This window comes from Thermobia domestica, chromosome 12, assembly GCF_964235325.1.
Source record: "Thermobia domestica chromosome 12, izTheDome1.hap1.1, whole genome shotgun sequence".
Classification (NCBI taxonomy): Eukaryota; Metazoa; Arthropoda; class Insecta; order Zygentoma; family Lepismatidae; genus Thermobia; species Thermobia domestica.
The window spans coordinates 104648259-104661552 of NC_137465.1; positions in this window are offsets into that span (position 1 = coordinate 104648259).

Below are 13294 nucleotides of genomic sequence, written 5' to 3' on the forward strand. Positions count from 1 at the left end.
GCACCGGCAGCAGCAAATGTCCTAAAAGACCAAAAACTCACCAACCAAGACGACCACCCACGCTCCTAACCATAGCAGACCTAGAAAAGAGCAAGATAACCGGCTCTTTGCAGGACCACCATCAATCATTACAAGAGCTCAGCCCTAGTGAGGAATCATCCACAAACGAAGTGCAGAGATTAATAACAACTGAAATAGAAGAAGCAACGAACAAAATGTTAACCTGGATAACATACGTGTTAACCACTACAACAAAACAACAAGAACAAAAGAACCTATCAATAGCCATACAGGCAGCATCTAGGAAGATTTTTGGAAAATCAATTCATACATTAACAACAACAACAGGGCAACTTTATGTCACCAGATCATTTGCAGAAATAGTCAACAAACAGGCAACAACAACAACCCAGCGGTCTGGAGTAAACGGGAAATAACATGGATTCTACCAAACCGATGACAACCAGGCGAGACCATGGCACATGATGACCGATTGCATGCTTTAAAAAGAATAGCAGATGTCCCACTATCAATACATTCCCCCTTACAGACAAACACAGATTTGATTAAAATAACATATTCAGATAGGTCTGTAAAATTACATATTGCGTATTAATTTATTACTACAGACTTCTTTACATGGATTTTTGCCACCCTTCGTATGTGCTTTTGCCATGTAAATACTTATGCATGCAGCACGACCGATTTAGGGTTTTTTCCTGGCTTCCAGGATTTTTGTCCCTCTCTCAAATCAAAATAATCTTCTCTCGCGCTTTTCTTTCATCTATTTTACCCTTCCTTCCTTCTATTTACACAATCTTTGATTCGCGTGTATATGTCTCCGTCTAAGATAGAAGCCGCGACATACACTCCCACCCGACAGATGCTATAGATTACTAACTGCATGTGAGGAGAGGCATGTAGACAGATGGTTGATGCCTTACTCTCTATCAGGACGTGGGCTATCCTGAGGGGCGTCCTTATTTATAGTTTTTCTGTTTCTGTTTCTGTTCCAACTCCTAGCTCTGAAGATGTTACCGCTGTATGGTAACGAAAGCTGAGCACAGGAACATTCACTCCGGCAGCAATCCCGACAACATCGGATTATAAGTAGACGCCAGCAAAACTTCAAGCTCAGCTTGATAATATGTTCAGAATTTCCCAGTGTCTCCATGTTGAAATCGCTACCACTTACCGTCACCTTTTTGTGTACTAAGTTTTGGTCGGATCCATTATATATTCTATGAATTTCTATTCGGTGATCTAGAATGGATTTCAAGCAGTCTGTATCGTTAAGTGCGTTACTCATACCCACATTTAGGTATTTTACTACTTAAGGTCCAAGAAAATTTTGTTCTCTTTCTTTCCCTTATTTCTTCGTATAAGTTATCTGTAAGCTAAAATAAAAACAAACTGAAAAAAGACAAAACATTATACATAGTGTGTCTCTAGGATACAGAACAAAAGCAACGAGAAAACTCAGTCGTGCTGTGATATCAACATTATTTTCATTATAGGTTTTCTTAAATTTCTCTCTTACATTTTTTTTTCTGATACCATACTTCAATATGGAAATCTGAAGCCAAGAGTTGCTTTTATTACATTTCAGAGTTTCTTAAAGTTAGAAACATTAAATTTGGTATTTGGAATTTTCATTAAAAAAAGTTTTTCAGCGTTTTTTGAAAATACTTAATCAAGAAGAAAAGGGGTGTGGGGTGGTTCACTAACATGCCCGTTACGAGGTGGTCAAATTTCATACGAGACTTCGAGTTCAGGCAAATTCTACCTATATGAAAGACGCAGAAGGAGGAACGCAAATGATTATCCCAAATAACACATGGGGCTGGTGCGAGTATTTACTAGCTGATCTATATAATAAAAATATAGCCTAATACATCATTACGACAAAAACGGCTGAACCGTTTGAAATTGATTTTTTTTGAAAGTAGTTCGAGCGAGCTTTTACCATAGCATTTTCATTAAAATAGGTATTCTGAAAGGGTAAAGGGGCTCAAATTTTTGTCAAAAAATATAATACCTGAGGAGTCTCTCAAATTAGGGAGATGAAGATGAGCATATACACACATAAAAAAAAAAGGTATGTTGGTATCTCTTTTAAAGGAAGTCACTTATTTGTTTGCATATTTTAACTCATTCCTCCCATTTAATCGCCAAACCTACTTAAAAAAATAAAAATTGAGAGAAGAAACTTTTCGTTTATACTATAAAAAATTTATTTTCTTTGATGAGATTACTCATTGAAAGGAAAAGTGGTAAAATACTATAATTTCGATACGTCGTAATATTTTGATAAGTAGTTTATTGATTACTAATGTATATTTATGATATTAATCTACCATTGTGTATAAAACTTAACAAATGATAAGCTTACATATTGGAATTTAAGAAATTTTATCTTTTCATCATTGTACTTCTTGCAATATACAGTATATACAAAAAGAACAAACGCTTCCTTCCGGAGTTATATGCTGCCGAAAACATGAAAAAATGAATTTTAAAGGTCCATAGCTCCAAATCTATGGGACATACCGTAGTTGGACCAAGACTTCACTTAGGAACTAATATGTGAGCTATCCAAAAATACATGGTTCAGAATCCTAAGGTACTCACGCAACAATTTTTATAGACGAAGCTTGACAACGGAATATAATTTAGAGTACTCACCAACCAACTATATAAATATTGTTGCAGAAGTGTCGCAGGATTGTGAAACTTGGATATTTGGATAGGGCACATATAAGTTCTGAAGTGAAGTCTTGACCCGACTATGGTAGGTCCCATAGTATTAGAGCTATGAACCTTCAAACTTAATTTTTTCATGTTTTCTGGAGCCTATAACACCGAAAGGAAGCATTTGTGCACCCAGGATGGTCTATACTTTTTGTCTTACATTGGTGTCAGAAATCACCTCCCAAACGTTGTCGGTGTTGTTTTGAAACACCCTGTATAAAGCCCAGGGCTACAAGTTTACATTGAAACACGAAGTTTATAATTGCAGAAAAAGAAAGTCAATTGAAAATGTGTAGTTATAAAGGGATAATATTAAACAGTAAAGTGAATAAATAAATGTGATGTGTATTGAAATTAGTTTATTCTAGGTCGCCACTTCGTTTTGTAGCGGTAAAATCTGGAACTACCATACTACTTCGAAGATATGTTGGAAAATAAACTTCCTTGTATTTAGCTTTATTAGTATTTACGCAATCTGACACTGTAATAAAATCAAAATAATACCAGATTCTTCCAAATCCTTACTGATGAATTTTATGGCCATTAAATACTAACTATTTCTTATATACAAGCTATAGAATTAATTTCAACACCTAAAGAATTTGCTTTTCAACTTTTATTTTATAATTTGCATGTCAGCAAAAACAGTGATTATGTTTCATAAAATAGTTCTACATCTGCTGATAGATGTCCCTTTTTAATCAACGTAATAGGATGTTTAATATATTTAGTTTCGGTTAATAATATTAAACAAGCAACATGCATGTATCCACCAACACAAATTTACAGATCTCAATTTCCAAATAAGAGAATAAAAATTCATGCTGTTAGTATTCTATCAATTTATACAACATTATACGATTGTGTTACTAATTGTATTACCTATATTTTAGTAGGTATTTTCTACACTTTCTTTATTAGTACAGGTACTTGTACATGCATTGGTAAAGAAACACTACACACATATTCAGATTCTTGTACATGCATTTACTGAAGAAATACTACTAGGACAAGACCTGGAAAATAATTTAATCTAACCTGTAATCGGAATTTCTACATTTTTCTGTACTATATTGAATAAACATGAACAATCGCACTGTAATTTCAAAGTAACATGAGATCAAATATGCAATCCATTTTACCACTTAATTAAAGAAGAATTAGAATAGATTTAGTATAGAGCAGGTTCAGATTTACTATATTTCAACTCAGAAAATGATTTTTGATTATACATCATATTCTACAATAGCCAAGACTTGTTTATTTACGTAAATTAATTTTTATACGCTAGTCAACATTTCTGAACTTTTAAAATTTTTTTGTAGCTAAGACATTTGTGCAGTGAATCTAGGTATCAGCCATCCCCTTTTGAGGGAGGCGAGCTGAAGTTTCTTAAGTACTGATCATTTTGAAGGCTATGTCACTTGTAAAATATATTCCACTGAAGAATTAAATATCACTTGAATGAGCTAATTATATAGCTAAATCTAGTTTACCTTATTCACAGCTACTACACAAATCCAAATTTCCTTTGATCAGTTCGCAGCCAATATATTTGTGTATAATTTACTATTTCCACACAAATTTTTATTTAAATACAATCCAGTTTGAACTAAAATCACTTTGTTTAATCCTTTAAGTAACTATTGATTTCGAAGGCAGCTCAAAACTTGGAAAATTACGTAATTTGCTGCTTACTAAATTATATTGGATCAACCTTTATAAAATTTCCATTTTCTACAAACTCTCGAACCCAACTAACTTTACTTTTGCTTTACTATATATCGGAGTTTGGGGTTTACATAGCCGTATCCATGGAAACGTGTATATTATTTCTATAAATATTAAAATTTACAAGGATAACTAATTGCCTCCATATTCGTACGCTCAAATATGCACTACTTAATGACGTATGACGCAAACTAGTCATATAGCATCATTGCAAAATATTTTAAACTAATAACATATAGCAATCCAATAAATAACAACATATAACAAAAACGAAATAAACTACAAAAATAACGAAAATATATTTTGGTGAATACATTCAAAATTTGATTCGCCACAAGGTTTCCAGCGCTGGGATTTAAAAATAAGTTTTGAAACGAAGTGTAAAAACTTATTTTTAAAATTAATTTTCTATTTTTTTAAAGATATTAAGTATAGAACACGTTCAGTAAACAGCTTTACATATTTGTCCAGCTGAGAACCTAAAAATGACAGTTTATTTTTATAAGTTAATTTAATAAAACTTTAAAGTTTATCAACAGATTATTATACTAATTTTCCTTACTAATATTAAGTTTTTCGTACTTACATTTATTAATCTTTTCTCTAATTGATATGTATAAGCACAATTCTCTTTGCTTTTGAATTCTCACTTACACTTAATATCGTCACGTTTCTTTCTTTTCTTGAGATTATTAGATTTCATTAATTAATGCTCCTTAAAATTTTTCAGTAATTCTTGTTTCTTTTCTTCTGAGCAGTTAAAAAGTTTTAAGTTTGAAAAGTTCTGACTTCCTATGTCATTTCCTTGTAAGTCTTTCAGAATAGCCCTATTTCTTAATACCTTATACACAAGAAATGGACCACAATAGCAAAAGAAATACTTGTGAATCATTTGTTTAATAGCAGAAGATTGATGATGTGTTTTAATCAAGACTAGATCATTCTCCTTTATAGATATTCCTTTTCTGACTTTATTCTCATTATCGGACTTGCTTTGCTTTGGTATATTGAATTCCGCTTGGAACTGTCTATCTTCTAAATTTGTCTCTTCTAAAGTTTTAGGCCAAGGATACATTCTGCGAAAATGTAAGTCAGCTGAATATGATAGAAATAATTCCAGAGGTGATTTACCAGTAGACTCACATACTGAATAGTTCAAAGAATCTTGTATTAGCTTTAATATTTGGTTCCACTTGGTGTGATCATCATGACACTTTAATCTAATTAGCTGGTTTAAGTTTCTGTGGACTCTTTCTATCAAACCATTTGAAAAAGGAGAATATGGTGATGTTACAATATGTTTAATATTCTTGTTGTTGCAAAAATGTTTCCATCTGTTGGATAAAAACTGAGCTCCACGATCACTTACAAGATAAGTTGGATATGGTAACATATAAAAGTACTTAGTTTCTAAAACGGAAATTATCTCTCTTGAATTTGCCTTTTTCAGAGGAAAGAAAGTTACGAATCGGGAATATACGTCTATAATTGATAATATATAATTATACCCACTACTTTTAGGTAACCTCCCAACTATATCAATACATAATTTCTCGTGAGCTCTATCTGCCTGTATGTGACATGGATCTTTTGCAATTATTTGGTTTGAATATTTTATTTTAGCACATTCTACGCAGTCCTTTATATGCCTCCTAACATCTTGCTTCTGATTTTTCCACTTAAATAATTTCTGAATAAAAGCCATACATTTCTTTATACCAAAATGTGTTTTCCCGTGAATTTTATCTATTATTAATTTAACCATAGTCTTTGGAACTACCAGTAACCAATTTTGTGATATCTTATTCTTAAAGTATAAAGCATTTTGATGAATGCATGTTTTCGAAGGATGAACTTTTATCAACTTTTTACAGTAATCATCCTTTTGTTGTTCCTCCTTTAATTCTTCGAAATCAAACAACGGATAGTCCTCACTCGTTAGAAAATTTATGAAATGATACTCAGTTTCCAAAGGAGGTTCAGGTGGATGTCTACTTAGTATATCTGCTATTCTATTTTCCTTTGTAGAAATATGGCAAAAGGTAAGGTCAAATCTCTGCAGTTTAAGCAAAATTTTGGTCGTTCTTACATCCAAATTTTTCACAGTGAATGCATGTGTTACTGCCATATTATCTGTGTGAACTATTACTGGCCTACCTAGTATGAAACTGGAAAATTGTTCACAACCATATAACACTGAAAGTAATTCCAATTGGTATATGCTCAATGAAAACTCATGGGCTTTTATTCTTCGGCTAGCATAAGCTATGACCTCAGGTTCTTCTTGATTATCTGGAAATTGTGCTAAGTAACTTGCTAGACTTTGGGCACAGGCATCTGAATACAAATGAAACTGTAGATTGTAATTTGGTTGTGCTAATGCTGGAGGATTACTGGCTATAATACGTAAATTTTCGAAAATATCTAACAATTCTTGGGTAAAAACTAATTTTCTGTCTTTCTTTAATAAGTCGAAAAGTGGTGCAGTAAGCTCAGCGAAATCCTTTATGTGCTTCCTTCTAAATGAAATAAGCCCTAAAAATGAGCGCAATTGTTTCTTTGTCTTCGGAAGCGGAAAATATCTAATAGGCTCGTTCATTTTTGGGTTTACCTTGATCGTTTTCCCACTGACTACATGTCCCAAGAATTTTATTTCCTTTCGTATGAAACTACATTTTTTAAAATTTAATGCAAAATTAGCAGAATCAAATATCTGAAAGACTGTTTCTAAGTGTCTAAGATGGTCGTCTATAGAAGTGCTGAAAATCAACTGGTCATCTAGGAAATTTATCACGAATGATTTCAACCGTGTTCCAAAGAATTTATTCATCACTTCTTGGTAAACACTTGTAGCTGAGCGTAGTCCCATCGGAAGTCGACAGAGACAGTATTGTCTGTTTGAATATAAGAAACTCGTACACTCATATGAGTCTGGATGGAGGGGAATTCCATAATACGCTTGTGTAATATCGATACTTGAATATATGTTCGCACCTGCTAGTCTTACTAATAAATCTGCTACAGGCTCAACTTGAATTTTAGGACTTACGACCTTCAGATTTAGTAATCTGAGGTCCAAAACTGGCCTTACAGCTCCATTAGCTTTCTTCACGCAGTGAATTGGGTTTAAATAGGGACTACTCTTCTCAACAGCCACCCCTAATCTCAACCAGTTTTCTAATTCATGTTCAAAAGCTTCACGTAAGGCTTGTGGTATGGGATAAATTTTCCCTACTACTGGCTCATCATCAGTTAGTTTTATTTTGTATGGTTCGACTTTTATCAATCTTGGATCATTTGAAAATAAATGTCTATATCTGAGAAGTAATTCCACTAACTTATCTTTAACAGATGATGACAAATCTTCCCTTCCAATCACAGCGGTTTTGATTTCATCTTCACTAATACTTGAGGTTCTATTTATTTCTGCATTTTGGGATTCAGATGAAACAGAGTCTATATATACAGTCTGTTCATTTTCTAAATTTATTGTCACTTCCTTTTCAAAATTATCCATAATTTTTAAAATTTTGTCCTTACAATTAAGTGTTACTTTATGTCTGATGAAAAACGGATAACCCAATATAAAATCTGGTTTTAAATTCTTTAAAACATACACAGGTACTTCAAATATACTACCTTGAATCTTAATGTTTATTATTTGGAATCCCTTCACAGTAAAACTTTCATTTCCAGCAAATCCCTTCAGAACTAATGAAGTCATTGGTTTCAATTTAGCAGTCGGAAATTTTGCATTAATCCGTTCCCAAACTTTATAATTTAATAAATTTAAGTCACTTCCAGAATCCAAGATGGCCTTTAACTTAATATCGGCAATATGACAATCGAGAGTCGGAGAAGGATATGTCACAATTTCATCTATTTCCTTTTCTTCTTCATTAATAACAAAGCAAATCGATAATTTCAATGGAGGTTCATTTGATTCAAAATTTGTTTTATTCTCAACCGTAACATCTATTCTTTCTTTAATAAGTGTTTCTTCTTCCTCGATAATTTCTTTAACATGTTTCCTATCTGTAATTTTATTTGATGGGGATGATTTCTCTAGGCAGTCGATACCCCCATCACAACCTAACGGCTGCCAGAGACATTTCCCTGATTTGTATTTGAGGTATTAATTTCTTCCGTCTCTCTAGAGGGATTTCGTGACATTGAACTTTGCCTATTTTGATTCGAATTCTGGTAAAATCGAGGAGGATATGAACCTTGAAAATCTCTAACATTACTGGGCAAAAATGGCACAGGAGGAAAGGCATAGTACGGTATATTTTGATTATGAGGAACATTTCTCCAATTCCTAAAATTTCCTCTGTAATTATTCCCAACTCTATTATCACTATCATCATTTCTATTTTCTCTGTACCTTCCATAATTATTAATATTCTGATTACTCAAATTAGTTCCATTATTTCCAAATCTAGAGCTTCTTCTGTTAGAAAATCTATTGTGATTATTTCTATTATTGTCACGTGGGATGTTGTTATTTCGGTACATGTTACTTGAATTTTCTACATAGTTTTCCTCAGTCTGACACGACATTTCAAGAGTTTTAACCTTATTAAATTTCTTAGGTGTTACTTTTACTCTATGAATATTTGCTTTTTTCCTATGTCCACCGTCTATCAATACAGTATTTGATTTATCAGGAGACTGCCACTCCATAAGGGTATATGTAAGTTCATTAATGGATTTAGGTTTTGTTAGTTTCAGTAACCTGGATTCTTCGTATGGGAGACCATCAAGTACCAAATTAATGGCATCAATTTCAGATGGCTTACTAACTATATCGAAATATCGTTCCAATAAATACCACGTATATTCTGTCAAAGATTTGTATTTAGATGGATCATATTTCATAGACTGTAGCTGCTTTAACATTAATCGTTCCATTTGTGGAGAGAAGAACTGTTGAGTGAAGTAGTAAATAAAATCTGGATAAGACCTTAATCTGGACTCGATTGATTTAAACCATGACTGGGCTTGTCCTTCTAAGGTATTTGAAATAGCGTATAACTTCATACTGTCATCTAATTTAAAATAATCTAAGCATTGAGTCAGTTTTCGTAAGTAATTTCTTGCAGATTCCTTTTCTATGTTACCTGAAAACTTAGGTAGTTCTCGGAAATCACTCGATAACCTAACACAAGCTTTACCTTGAGATTCATTGTCTACATTAGTTCTATGACTATTAGGCAACCTGATATTTGATAGATAATTATTAGTTGGAATATTAACATTGGTATAATCTCTCATTGGAGAGTTCAAACCTTCATTCGGATACCTCTCATTACTACTAAACATCAAATCCGGCAAAACATTAACAAAATCAGAAGGTTCACCATTTTGAATGTTGTTGTTGTTAAGAACTTTAGTATGCATAGATGGCGTTACTTTGTTAGTTCTAGCGCACATGGGAATAAATCTAAAGTCTTCATCGTCTCCTTCAGAACCACTACTAGGACCTTCCGAAACAAACAAGTCTTGATTTCGCGTTTCTCTAGAATTTCTGTTGCGCCTAACATGAGTATTAGTGTAAATCACGTGTCTATTTGAATCATTTCTTTCAGAAGCAACCCCTTCCTTAGACATGCTAACCTTATCCTCCAATTTAGAAAGCCTATTTTCTAAACTGTTGAATTGTGACACTTCTGAAACAATTCGCCTTTCATGATCATCCAATCTTGTATTGTGCTTATCTAAAATGGTTTGTACACGTTCTGTAGCTTTTTTCCAGTTCTGATCTATCAGCTTTACATTATTACTAACTTCATTAAATGATTCTACAGTAATTTTCATCTTGTCCAAATCTGAAACGATTTCTTTCACCTTATTTCCATATCTATCTACATCAGATTTCACAGTATTTAACTCTTCATGCAAAGAAATTATTTCGGCACAAACGCTTGATATTTGAGTATTCAAATTACTAACTTGTTCTGATACATCTTTTTTAAGTTCAGTAACCTGACCTACTAAATCTGATCGCACACGAACAACCTCTACTTGTACTTCACCAACCTCAGTACGTATTTTAGATAAATCTGTTTTCATTTCATTTATCTGTTTACTATTATTTCCAGCTTCAGAACGTAGCTTAAAAATCTCAGTATGAACATTGGAAATTTCTGTTTGTACTTTAGCTTGTGCCTGGACAATCTGTGCATTGCTTTCCTCTAACTTTGTAAACTTTTGTACAGATGTATCCTTCAATTCTCTCAACTGTTCAGTATTTTTATTTAACATTTCAAACAACCCCATAGATATAAACCATTCTTTCATCTGTTCCAAACCTCGATCTAAATTTACAATGTCCTTTTCTTTCCCCCCATTTCCATTCTGTGGCAAAGTGCTTATATTATCTACTACGGAATTACCACTAACAGTACTAAACTCGGATTCAGTAGGAGATTCTAGTCCACTTCCAGAAACATCAACTGAATCTGTACCATTTTTCTCGTTATCGCTGATAGTGCTTTGATTTTTACACTGTTTACACAGCCATGTAGCATTACCTAATCGGTATGGTTCATAATCTTCCACAGTCATTGTGGAACAACTAACATGAAATCCCGCTGAACATTTATCACAGATTAGTACAGAATCGTCTTTCTTTTGTACACAGCATTTAACGATCATATTGGTTTTATTTCCTTTGCGAGTACGCACCATCTCACAACAAAAATAATAATCAATAAATATAACGTCACCAGTTAACTTCAGATAATATTTGCTTATTAAGCAATTATATCACAAAAATAGCTCAACCTACCCTACGAAAAAGAGATAAGACTGAACCTGACACACCACACAATGTTTATCTATTATTGTCTTAGCCTTTTAATTTTACAGTTTCTTATCGTTTTATTATCGAAATATTAATCATCACAGGCCTCATCACAAAAGGACAAATAAAATCCTGAAAGCTGGGAAAGCCACTCTTTGTAGTTATAAAGGGATAATATTAAACAGTAAAGTGAATAAATAAATGTGATGTGTATTGAAATTAGTTTATTCTAGGTCGCCACTTCGTTTTGTAGCGGTAAAATCTGGAACTACCATACTACTTCGAAGATATGTTGGAAAATAAACTTCCTTGTATTTAGCTTTATTAGTATTTACGCAATCTGACACTGTAATAAAATCAAAATAATACCAGATTCTTCCAAATCCTTACTGATGAATTTTATGGCCATTAAATACTAACTATTTCTTATATACAAGCTATAGAATTAATTTCAACACCTAAAGAATTTGCTTTTCAACTTTTATTTTATAATTTGCATGTCAGCAAAAACAGTGATTATGTTTCATAAAATAGTTCTACATCTGCTGATAGATGTCCCTTTTTAATCAACGTAATAGGATGTTTAATATATTTAGTTTCGGTTAATAATATTAAACAAGCAACATGCATGTATCCACCAACACAAATTTACAGATCTCAATTTCCAAATAAGAGAATAAAAATTCATGCTGTTAGTATTCTATCAATTTATACAACATTATACGATTGTGTTACTAATTGTATTACCTATATTTTAGTAGGTATTTTCTACACTTTCTTTATTAGTACAGGTACTTGTACATGCATTGGTAAAGAAACACTACACACATATTCAGATTCTTGTACATGCATTTACTGAAGAAATACTACTAGGACAAGACCTGGAAAATAATTTAATCTAACCTGTAATCGGAATTTCTACATTTTTCTGTACTATATTGAATAAACATGAACAATCGCACTGTAATTTCAAAGTAACATGAGATCAAATATGCAATCCATTTTACCACTTAATTAAAGAAGAATTAGAATAGATTTAGTATAGAGCAGGTTCAGATTTACTATATTTCAACTCAGAAAATGATTTTTGATTATACATCATATTCTACAATAGCCAAGACTTGTTTATTTACGTAAATTAATTTTTATACGCTAGTCAACATTTCTGAACTTTTAAAATTTTTTTGTAGCTAAGACATTTGTGCAGTGAATCTAGGTATCAGCCATCCCCTTTTGAGGGAGGCGAGCTGAAGTTTCTTAAGTACTGATCATTTTGAAGGCTATGTCACTTGTAAAATATATTCCACTGAAGAATTAAATATCACTTGAATGAGCTAATTATATAGCTAAATCTAGTTTACCTTATTCACAGCTACTACACAAATCCAAATTTCCTTTGATCAGTTCGCAGCCAATATATTTGTGTATAATTTACTATTTCCACACAAATTTTTATTTAAATACAATCCAGTTTGAACTAAAATCACTTTGTTTAATCCTTTAAGTAACTATTGATTTCGAAGGCAGCTCAAAACTTGGAAAATTACGTAATTTGCTGCTTACTAAATTATATTGGATCAACCTTTATAAAATTTCCATTTTCTACAAACTCTCGAACCCAACTAACTTTACTTTTGCTTTACTATATATCGGAGTTTGGGGTTTACATAGCCGTATCCATGGAAACGTGTATATTATTTCTATAAATATTAAAATTTACAAGGATAACTAATTGCCTCCATATTCGTACGCTCAAATATGCACTACTTAATGACGTATGACGCAAACTAGTCATATAGCATCATTGCAAAATATTTTAAACTAATAACATATAGCAATCCAATAAATAACAACATATAACAAAAACGAAATAAACTACAAAAATAACGAAAATATATTTTGGTGAATACATTCAAAATTTGATTCGCCACAAATGGACCTCGCAGCGGAAGACCTTCGGTTGCAAGAACTTATGCAAATGTCAAAATTGTCTGGGAGCTTGTGTGC